Genomic DNA, 12,295 nt, shown 5'->3' on the forward strand with positions numbered 1-12,295 from the left:
GTAACCACAGCACTCAATATTCTCTTACATAACTTATCTGGTGACACAACTGTGACCTCTTTGAAGGCAAGAATGATATCATATTTAGTTTTGCAAAATTTTAGTGACTAGCAGAAAGTAGGTATTTCAAAAATGTTTCTTAAAATGAAAGGAATACAATAGAATGCAATTCCAAGAAGTACCTTAAGGAGTAGTGTTTAATGAGAACTGCCATCTCATCTGAATTTAGTATATTCTAGCTGTATTGTTTATTCCTTCACTCACTTATTCATTCATATGTATAATTTTAAAAATCAACAAAAAATACAGTAAGTGCCTACTATATGCCAGGTACTATGCTAGACTAGGCTACCACGTCTGCGAATCATGCCCCATGTTCCTGCTTAGCCAGGGCTAGACAATGGACCTATGACTATAGAATACAACAAAATCTAATGACAGTACTACATTAATGACATTTTAGAAATGAGAATTTTACGTGCATTTTCATTTATGCAAAGAAAGATGAACGCTAACCATTAATAAAATTAGGTAGTAATACAGAGGAAGGCACCTTAAGTGCAGCTTTTAATAAATCAAATAGTATCTCCCAGAATCTGCTCACCTTCTCTATGCCAAGTACTCCAAAATCTAAAAGGTGCAAACTCAAGTTTCTCTAGCTCACGGATATCAGGTTATGAATCCGCTTTTCCAGTTTTTTCTTGCTGACCTCCTTTAAAAAGCGGGAGAGGGACTACTGGCATGACTCAACGGCAGAAGAGTCCAGCTGTGTGAAAACTTTTTTGGTTTATTTGAATTCTCACTTGGTTCAAGGGTAAGAACTGACACAACACTGGAAAGCAGTCAAGGCAAAGTAAACATTCAAATAACTTGTTAACAGGACACATTTTCCTGAGAGAATGAGGACAAGAAGGATTGTGATTGTTTCTTCCTTTTGCCAAATCTTTCAGCTATTTATTTGTTAAAAAGCACTGAAACAAATTCAGAGTCAACTTTAACCCTAGTGCATGACCTACTGAGTGACTTTATAGTTGTCCTTGAAAGTTTCACAGTTCATTAGAGCTACCTAAATATTACCACACAGGAATCTTCTTTATTGAGTCTGTCTTTCTATTGGGTTACTCTTTACATGCTCTCAGTTGATTTTGGAAGTTGGAAAGAACCTATGGCCAGAAAAGGCATTTACTAAATACGTGTTGGCTTGGTTTGTATTTATCCAAGGCAAGCCTGCTCAGTTTGTTAAAGAACTGTGATAATGACAACAAGGAGTTGGATTCTGCTGTTTTATGGAGTTGGGTAGCTTGACATTATAGTCAACAGCTAGTTACAGCACCCCAGGCCCAACCTCACAAATAAACATTACTGACCACACAAAGATTAGATACGTATAAATCAGAGTATATCCATTAGTACTACCGGAAAATCTTTCAATGGTATGTCATTTTCAAAACTACTATCTTTATCAAAAAAGAAACCCTTAATATTAGTGTTACGGCTATTTAACTAGTAAGTTATTAGAAAACCAAATATATATGTAATTTATTCATATGTGTGTGTATATATATATATACATGCAAATGCGTGTGTGTGTGTGTGTGTGTGTGTGTGTGTATTTAAGTTCCTCTACATTGCTCTGGCAAATAAACACAATTTTGTTTGACAAAGTTTACCATAACTAAACAAGGTTTCTGCCATCTTCTTATTCACAAGTCAGTGGCCTTAACGTGTATGTCATTTTTCTCACCTACAGAAATTGACCTTGGCAAAGGGGACAATAACCCTAATTTCCTCTACATAGTTGTTATCCCATCCTCCTTACCTTTTCTTTCAATCTGGAAATAATGACCAGCAGAGAAAAAAATCCATGATAAGGATAACCATCCTACTCTACACCACACATAACATGGGCACATTACTTGCCAAAGGTGCTTAACCTCTGTTCTAGTGAACATAACATTCAAATCTCCTCGTGTAAAAATTAAAAACAGAATTCTGATTTAAATCATGTCAGATAGAATAGACTTCTGATTTAAACCACACTATCTTTTTTTTTTTTCCTCTTAGTTCAGGGATTTTTTTTTACTTCAGATTTCATTTTCAATTTTTTTAAAGCACTCTATGTTGTCAGCATAATGCCTGGTGATATTTTAAACAAATTATTCAAGTTTTCTTCACATCTTTTATATGTCAGTTTTACAAGAATTGCTAAATTTCTACAAATACTCATCCAAAAAAAGTACATTCAATATAGAATGTGCAGAAAATACATAAACATATAAAAAGGAAAGTAAACACGGCAGTCCCTTCCCCTATAGAAAAGAAGTCAATATTCTGATGCACTTCCTTCTCATCTTTTCCACATATGCAGTGTACTGTATTTACATAATTGTGATAATACATGTTAGGGTTTTAAATGCTTTAATTTATTATTTAATGATCATTTTTCCTTATTAAAATTATTATTTTTTTTTTGAGATGGAATCTTGCTGTTGCCCAGGCTGCAGGGCAGTGGTGTGATCTCGGCTCGCTGCAGCCTCCACCTCCCAGGTTCAAGTGACTCTCTGTTTCAGCCTCCAGAGTAGCTGGGATTATAGGCGTGTGCCACCACGCCCGGTTAATTTTTGTATTTTTAGTAGAGATGGGGTTTCGTCATGTTGGCCAGGTTGGTCTCGAACTCCTGGCCTCAAGTAATCCGCCCGCCTCAGCCTCCCAAACTGTTAGGATTACAGGCATGAGCCACTGCCCCTGGCCCTTATTAAAATTCTTCATAAAGAAACCATTTAACAGCTACAGAGAATTTACTGCATGGATGTCTTGTATTTTAGTCTACTTAACCATTCTCTTTTGGATAGTTAGGCTACATTTTTATATATGGGGGTGTGTGTGTGTATATATATATGTGTGTGTGTGTTACTTTTTTGCTATTCTAGACAATACTGCTATGAACATTTTGTCCATAAATCTTAAACCACTCTTCTAATTATGCCCTTAGGACATTTTTAGGAGTAGAATTATATTGGATCAGGGAGTACAAACATTTTCAAGACTCTTAATACAGATTGTCAAGTTGTGTTCCAAAAAGAGGCCCCCAATAGCCAACCCCATCCCTCACAACCAAAATCGGCACATGAAGGTAACTCCCCATCACTGGCAAGTGGTTTAGATCCTCACACTGTGGTAAGCAAAGTATGGATATAAATCATGACTTTGAGTAATGAACTAAAATACTTGCTACGGCATAAAGCAACTTTCACTCTCTTTTAGGGATTTTTTAAAACAATATTCTACAGTTACATAAAAGTAACTGGAAAAAGAATGTAAGGCATGGACACTGCAGGCCATATTCATCAAACTTTGTCAATCCGTGAACTTCCAATGACGAAAAAACAATGTGGACACAAAACCTCTGCTTTTTACCCATAATCTATTATATAGTAGAATAAGGAGTTACTGTTGTTACACTGTGTGGTTTTAACTCATTAAACGTATTTCTCAAAATAAATTTATATGCAAAAACTGCTGACACCTTAAGGGAATATTTGCTGACATTCAAAACAGTAAATTGCCATTCATTTCAAAACCGTATTCTCCCTTTCCTACTGCTTTTCTTGTCTGTTTAATATAGATCTATGTGTGTGTATATATATTTAAATGTACATATATATGTACATATATACACACATGTATATACACACACATATATACATATACACACATATATACGTACATATACACATTACACACATATATATGTACATATATACACATATATATGTGTGTATATATGTACGTATATATGTGTGTATATATATGTACCCCTCCCTAATCTACTAGAGGTAATAAAATCAGTAAAGAGATTAGAATCTGAATTTGATTCCTTATGTGAAAAACAGAAGTGGTAGGCTCATCCAACCCAGTGGTCTCAAACGGAATTAGCACAACCACGAGAAAGTTCTTCCATCTCCTTCCCATCTTCATGTAAAGCTAGTAGCCGACATAACTGCATTATTTTCACTGACATGCTGAGTGGGTGATTTGTCTGAGAAGATGCTTAGTGGTCACTTTGCTCTCAGGAAAGCGCCTGGCAGTACAGTCTCTCCAGAAAAAGATTGTAGAACATGTACACACACAAACACACAAAATGCAGCTAAGTGTAGTAAAACCAATAACCCATCTACAAAGCAGGACAACTTGTTCCTCAATGCTGTAAAAATCTCTGGAGGCTCCCCACTCTTGTGTGGCACAAGTACTGCTCCCAAAGTCCAAATGTCACTAAGCAACAGCTGGTGTTTCCTAAGTCACAGGGCTTTCTTTAAGCCTTTCTCCCACATCCACATAGAAGGCAATCTGTCCTATAAGCTCTACATTATATGCCATTCCAAGCTTAGAGCATTTCTGTGGGCAGAGGGAAGCTAAAGGTATACCTCATCCTAGAATAAGAAAGGAAATACTTTCCTAACGTTTACTTAACTTATTGTTCAGGTTGTGAACTTATTGCTTTTATAACCCCTTTTCAACATGCTGCCAGAATAACCCTTTGGGAAAAGTCTTTCCTGAATTTCTAGATTTGATTACTTTGTTTTTGAAGCAACGCCTTTGCTTTCATAAGGATGATCAACGCTGTCTTTCTGAATCATTCCTCTTCCTAGCCTCCTATTCCAAACTTTCTTGTAGTTTTCTTTCAAGCTTAGGAAATAACTGTGATTAATTTGTGAGCAAAAACTTGGCTTTGAGATCAGTGTAGTTCCTCAAAATAGGAAATTATTTAAGTTAGATTCTGTTTTTTAAAAAGAATCTTATTCTGTATGAAACATGGTAATTTCCTTTTTTAAAACTGATTGATCTCTATTTTCAAACAATCTATCTCAAAATATGCTATTGATCAACTAAGAAAAACTTATTTTGAAAACTACAAGGAAAAGCAAAAACCTGTCTACTTAAAAATTCTTGATAAACTACTATCAAGATTAGTGCAGTCCAATTTCAATTATGGAAGTCAAATATAGTATATACTTTTTTTTAACCCATTGGGCTACCTTGACCTTAACCACAGGCAACTTTAAATCTCCTGTCAGTTTTCTTCATTCTGAATATTTAACTAAGAAGTTAACATCATTTCCTACAGAAACTTCTCAAATAACTCTACTTTTCAAGTAAGTATTCATTCAATCAATCCATTTAATACACAGAACATCTACTTTTGGCAAGAACCTATAAGGGGTACAAAGATGCACCAAACTAAAGGAGACTGCTCAATTGAGAAACAAGGGCATGAACATAATTATCTCTAGAAAAAAGAAAAAAGTCTTAAATGCAATAAGAGAGTAAAAAGTATTGAAAGAGTTCAAAATAGAGGAATTCATCTTTTATTCAGTAAATACTTGGTGTATGCTTACTATATATCAGGCACTGAGCTATCCTGGAAACTCAGCCATGAATAAAAGAGACATAGTGTCTGCCCGCATGAGGCTTACAATCAGGTGAGGAAAGGTGACAAGTAAGGAAGCAATTAAAATACAGACTCGTCTAACATAGGAATGGCGCAGATAGCAACTTTTTGCTATAATGGCTCTTAGAAAGTTATTCCACTTTTTAAAACATACAGCTTCGTTTTATTCAGTACAACAACTTTTTCAATCAGAAACTAAAGAAAAACACTCTAAAAAGTGATACTCTGATATTATAGCTTCAGGCAAAGCTGCACACACCAATTTATATAATATCACAGTTTTTAGACTTTACACCACGTCATGTAGAAAAATGTGAATTGCATGCTATGTTTGGATGACCCCAAACGTTGTGCTTTGTGTTCAGATGCCAACTGAGGGGGAGGACAGTGCGCATTCTACTGATCTTCTGTGAGATTCCACTAATTAGTGAGATTCTAGTAATCTGTCTGCAGTGTGTGTGCACCATTTCCGCGAGTTGTGAAACACTCTCGTGTTGAGCTTTTGTTTTGCCATAAAGTGATTTTAGGTGCTTTTATTTTCTAAGTGCAGTTTGAATGTGAGGTAACTACGAGCCTTAAGAAGACTTCCAGTGTCCAAAAATCCATTTCCTGACTCTACACCACCTGTGAAGGAATTCCTCACCATTCCTCTTTCACCAGCCTCAAGGCTTCTCTTCCTTCTTTGACAAGCATAATAAACTCAGTGCATTTTATTTAAGAATAAACTGGATTTATTTACTGTTAAAGTATCTTTTACCATCTCCACAAATGTGCTTTCACTGCTCCATTGATACGTTTTTCTGTCTGTGAAATCTGGCTATCTTGGATTGGGAAAGAACATATCAGGACTCTTTCCATGAAAAGCAATGGACATTTTTACACTAAAGGGCAGGATTTTTAGGAAATAAAGGTTTTCAGAGATTAAAGCACTTACATGAGAAAGAGACAGGTGAGCAACAGAATAAAGCAAATACAGGTAGGTGCTCCAGGAAAAAGAGAAGGCTCACTTAACCTAGATGTGGACTTGGAGAGGTGAAGACTTCTCAGAGGAAACAATGACTAGGTGAAATCAGATGGACACGTTTGGGGGATGGAGTAGAGGAAGAGAAGGAAGTATTCCAAGCAGAAAGAACAGTGTGTTTGCAGAATCAGAATAAGGAGGTCTGGGCTGGAGAACACAGTAAGAAGAGAAGGATAAGACACAGTGAGAGGAAAGCAACATATGTGGGCAGAAACAAGAGTGTAAAGAACAATATAAATCATGTTAAAGTGTTTGGCTTTTATTCTGAGAGGAGGGTGTTAAAGCCTTTTCAGCAGGCAAGGACATGATCAGTCCCATACCTTTGAAAAATCACTGACACTGCAATGTGGAAAATGGCTGAGGACAAGAGAAGTTAGAAGGCTACCGTGAAAGACATGGGGACCTGTACTGGAGAAATAGCACGGAATACATTTGAAAGGTTTTTCAAAACTTTTTAAGACACGGTCATATTTAAAAGATGTAAAAGGCCAGGAGCTGTGGCATATACCTATAATCCCAGCACTTTGGGAGGCCAAGGTGGGTAGATCACTTGAGCACAGAAATTCCAAGACCAGGCTGGGCAACATATGGAGATCCCATCTCCACCAAAAATACAAAAAGTATCCAGGTGTAGTGGTGCACACCTGCAGGCTCAGCTACTAGGGAGGATGAGGTGGGAGGATCCCTTGAGCTCAGGAGGTTGAGACTGCAATGAGCTATGATCACACCACTGTACTCCAGCCTGGGTGACAGAGTGAGGCCCTGTGATCAACAGGACTTGGATAATGAATGAGTTGGACTGGAAAAGAACAGACCACTGGGACCTAGGACATCTTTGGAATCCATTCACCTACCCACTGCTCTGCTTCCCCACTGCTGTGACTATAAATAAGGAATCGAGGCTGCTGTCCAGAATTCCGACCTAGACAAGTGAGTGAGTGGATGATGTGCATTTACTGAGATGGGAAATGTGTAAGGAGCAGCAGGGTCTTCTGTGGTCTGCTGCCGCTGTTTGAGGTGGTGGAGGGAAAGGAGAGCATCTGAAGGTGTGGAGATAACGAGATGAGCTGGACGTAAGTGGGGTTCTCAGGAAGGTCGGGCAGGCAAGCAGAAAGAAGCCTGAAGCTCTTAAGAGAGATTTGGGTCGCAGATGACACTCTGGCAGGAAGCAGCAGACACACGGAACTATGGCTCAGACTGAATCCCAAAACTACCATGCTTGAAGGGGTAGGAACTCCTCATTCAAAATCAACCACACTATCAATACTACTAATGAAAAAATTTTAAAACAAAAAAGGAAACGACAGAAATGATATTCCAGGGATGGAGTCAAACACTCAGACTTTAAAAATGAGTTTCTTAATGTGATTTAATTTCACATTTCACACTGCTATACCTTTCCAAGGTACTACAGTGTAGGGTAATCAGACATATTCCTTAACTGTTGACTCCTTCATGCTTTGATTCGGGACAGTCTTCATGCTGTCCACAGGGGGTCTCCCAAAATGAGAGTAACAGCTGGCATACATCTTCCATGATTCCACAGGAGGAAAGGAGAGGCAAACAGTGCTACAAGTCTAGTCGCAACAAACATACTATCTAATAGCATGCTACTCTCTGGGGCTTATGGGGGTTTCTTTAGAAACTAAAGAATTTTCTTAAAGCAGTCATGTGCAATTAACACTGATGTATCTTCTGACCTGCCACATAGCTCCCAGTCCATAGGAGGAAGATATAAATCTCATCAAAGGAAAGCTGCAGGATCTCAGACACCAAGGCCCACTGTCAATCACTGGGAGCGCTCTCTTCCTGCCAGAACGAAGCCCCCTGGGTTTGAAACGCAGCTTTCCATAGTACTCACTTTATAGGCACTTATTAATGATCGTGCAATCATTCAGATCAACTTAAAAAAAAAGGTTCACACCTACAGACTTCACAACCCTTCCCCCACTTCTCCCAAGTTTCAATCGAGTCAGCCAAGCATACAAACATTCCTGCTGCCTGCAAAAGCATTTCCTTTCACTGTGGACTGCCAAAAGCAGAGGAAGAAAATGGAAGTGACTTGGAGTTATGGCACCAAAAAGGCCAAATGAGCAAAGAAATAATCAACTCCACATGAGCCACTTCAGCTCCAACACAATGAAAAGGGCCCAGGACGAACCCCAGGAAAGGTCACTGAGATCAAGGGTCACACGCAGAAAAAGGCAACAGCGAGGGGCTGCCAGCTGCAACAGGAGCCAATGTGGTCCTAATTACACCGAAGGAGAGGGGACAAGAGCTCAGTTAGGTTCTATTCACAATATTTGTGTGTTTTTTAAAAAAAGTCAAGTGTTCCTGTTCCACTCTCTTTCTAAGAGACTATTTCTTCCTGCCACTAGAGCACAGGAAGCCAAGAATTGTGAAGATAATCCTGGCATCCACAGTGGCTTGTACAGGAGCATTATAAATATTTAAAAGCCTAGCTGCATACAAATGGTGAAATTCTAAAAAGCACTGTGAGAGAGATTATTAAAAAGACAAAATACAGAAGATTTCAAGGGGATTATTTTGCAAGTCCCATGGAGTCAGCACTTGCCACAAATCCAGCACTTGGTAGATTTTCAAGTTTGTCACTGGAATTGGCTTCACGGGGAAAAAATAACCGTTATGGTAACCACAAAACAAATGCTAAAAGCTAAGTTTGCTAAGAACTAGCTATTGCAAAGATGCAGACACACATTTGACTAACTTCTGACGGAGGATGAGGAGGAGGAATATGGAAACATTTGAAAAAGAGCTCCATATGGGTGTTAGGCAATATAACTAATAGAGTTGTTAACAGGTCCAGCGCTTTGCTTAAACCTGACTGACTTATGCAATGGGCTAACCTAAGTACAAGAGTTCCCCCTGCAGTTACAAAAGACTCACCCTCATGGGGTTTGGCTTACATTCCATTTTAATAACAAGGAAAAAATCCTCAAGGAGAAACTCATTTCCATGAAGTACATTATTCAAATATACACAGTCAAGCATTGAAAAGGCAGATAAGAAAAAAACAGAAATCTTGGGAAAGGATCTTTGCTGCAAAGAAACCTGAATCAATGCTGGCTGAACACTGGGTCTCTGCCACAATGATTTTACATTATCTGACTGTCAGGTTATGAGTTTCCTAGAGACCTAGAACATACTAATACTAGTTTCCAAGTACCTTATTCCATCTTTAAACTTGGCCACATATAATAATGGAAGAAATCTAGATTTCTTATAAGCCCCTGCTTGGTTCAAACTGGTAACGGGAATTAGGTCAGACACAGCTTCATCAAAGCTGTCATTGATAAAGGGGCTGTGCATTGATAAAGGGGTTCTTCAAGCACATTCATAAGCTGACGTACAAGTCAATCACAGATTACTACGTAGTTAGTACGTAATTGGCACCAATTGACTGATAAGTCCAAAATTAAGTAAAAACAGACATTGGCCTATGCCAGGAAAACTTGCACCCTCGAAAACTTTAAATCAGTGCCAGACAGTTAAAACCAAAGTAACCATCAGGATACAATGCTCTGATGAACTAGAAAATAGAAAAACAAATCTATTAGGATCACAATATCTTTGTAAACATAACACGACGCAGCATGAAGTTTTAATCCAATCAGAAAAGCCCGAGAAGTGGCCTTTGGTATCAGGTCCAGCCTGACTATCAAAAATAAAGCAAAGTTTGTTGGAACAACTCTGCTAGGCCATATATGCATAAAGAAGCAGCGGCTTGTGAAACCCCGTCTCTATTAAAAATACAAAAAACTAGCCGGGCGATGTGGCGGGCGCCTGTAGTCCCAGCTACTCGGGAGGCTGAGGCAGGAGAATGGCGTGAACCCCGGAGGCGGAGCTTGCAGTGAGCTGAGATCCGGCCACTGCACTGCACTCCAGCCTGGGCGACAGAGCGAGACTCCGTCTCAACAAAAAAAAAAAAGAAGCAGCGGCTGGATTGTAACATAACACTGGCAGGATGGTCAAAAAAAACTCACAGACACTGATACAGAAAAGGTACACACACACACATCAATACACACGTATACACACTACCAAAAAACACAGCCGCAGATAGAACCAACCTGGAACACAGAAAAACTTATTCCAATGATGCTTCTCTGTGCAAAACATTATTAATTATTTATTATTCATTATTCATTGCAAGCCATATTCATCAAACTTTGTCAATCCGTGAACTTCCAATGAAGTTCGTTATTCCCTAATTATTTTCAGTATCAATGTATAAAGCAGGCATGAATATCATTCTCATTATGATTACATCTGATTTTTAAACACATATAGTCTTAACTCCAACATTATGACCCAATTTATTCATTAATAACTATTTCCAAAAAATCAAGAACATCAAACACTTTCTTTCTTTAATGTACCACAACCAATAAAGGTAATTCCAAAAGAATTCCAATTTTTTTGGCACAATAACAGCGGCACGAGATTAAATATGCAGTTTCCCAAGGTGACTGACTTCTTTAAAGAAACAATTCTCATGTGTAAGTCTTGGCATAGTTCTTAAAGCTTCTGTATTATACTATACTCATATTTCATAGTTACACAATAACAGACCTTATGTTTACAGAATACACTTCTAACTGTATATACCCTTGTAGGCCTCACTCTTCTTTGAAGGATTTGTCATTGTTGACTTCTGTGCACAACATGAGGGTTTCTTTTGTTTTCGGTGAGTTTTCTTAAAACGTACAACTTTACTCACATTTTTTTGAGACAAGGTCTCGCTCTGCTGCCCGGACTGGAGTGCAGTGGTGCAATCATGGCTCACTGCAACCTCTGCCTCCCGGGCTCAAGTGATCCTCTCACCTCAACCTCCCAAGTGGCTGGGACCACAGGCGCAAGCGATCATGCCTGGCTAATTCTTCTACTTTTTGTAGAGACAGGGTTTCACATGTTGCCCAAGCTGGTCTCAAAGTCCTGGCCTCAATCGATCTGCCTGCCTCAGCCTCCCAAAGTGCTGGGATTACAGGCATGTGAGCCACCACAACCAGCCTACAACTTTATTCTTTATATAACATCATGTAAACTAATTTGGGTCTGAGGATTATAAGAATGCTGGGGGATGGATCCTTAATTTTTTAAAATCTCTTCATTCAACCCATTTTCTTTCTTTTCTTTTTTTTTTTTTTTGGAAGATGGAGTCTCCCTCTGTTGCCCAGGCTGGAGTACAGTGACACAATTATGGCTAACTGCAGCCTTGACCTCCCTGGGCTCAGGCGATCCTCCCACCTCAGCCTCCCGAGTAGCTGGGACCACAGGCGTGCACCACCACACTTGGCTAATTTTTGTATTTTTAGTAGAGATGGGTTTCACCATCTTGGCCAGGCTGGTCTTGAACTTCTGATCTCAAGTGATCTGCCCGCCTTAGCCTCCCAAAGTGCTAGGATTACAGGTGTGACCCACTGCACCCAGCCCATTCGACCCATTTCCTAAGGACAGACTATGAGTGGGGTGGGAATCTACAACCTAAAACTGCAAAGAGCAGTTTTTCATTCATTTATACAGCAAAAACATACTGAGTTCCTATAGTCAAGGTAGTTAGGGAAAAAATATGGGTGGGGGGATAAAGCAGAATAAAATAACAGAGACCTTGACCTCATTTCTTAAAACACTCAATCTCTGACATCTTTAACTCTTGTATAGCAATTCATAAGCAATTAAATTTTAAATTTTTTTGGTATAAAAAAGTTTCAAAACATGACAGGATCCCTAATTTTTCAAAACAATATATTGAAAACAAAATTATTAGTTGGTGGTCTAAATGGATTCATCTCCTTTTCCTAGAG

General features: G+C 38.7%; 1 protein-coding gene across 4 annotated transcripts in view; it reads right to left on the reverse strand.

The window, feature by feature from the left end:
• Nucleotides 1–12,295, reverse strand: part of CDON (cell adhesion associated, oncogene regulated) — a 102,526-nt gene that overhangs the window by 66,375 nt on the left and 23,856 nt on the right. Inside the window, exon 1 of one of the 4 annotated variants that reach the window (XM_033204848.1) lies at nt 605–1,082. The exons of the other annotated variants lie outside the window; for them this stretch is intronic. The gene's annotated coding sequence lies outside the window, so the exon portion shown is untranslated. Of the gene's footprint in view, nt 1–604; nt 1,083–12,295 lie in introns of those variants that run through there. 4 annotated transcript variants of the gene reach the window in all.

This window comes from Trachypithecus francoisi, unplaced genomic scaffold (assembly GCF_009764315.1).
Source record: "Trachypithecus francoisi isolate TF-2019V2 unplaced genomic scaffold, Tfra_2.0 Lachesis_group8, whole genome shotgun sequence".
Classification (NCBI taxonomy): domain Eukaryota; kingdom Metazoa; phylum Chordata; class Mammalia; order Primates; family Cercopithecidae; genus Trachypithecus; species Trachypithecus francoisi.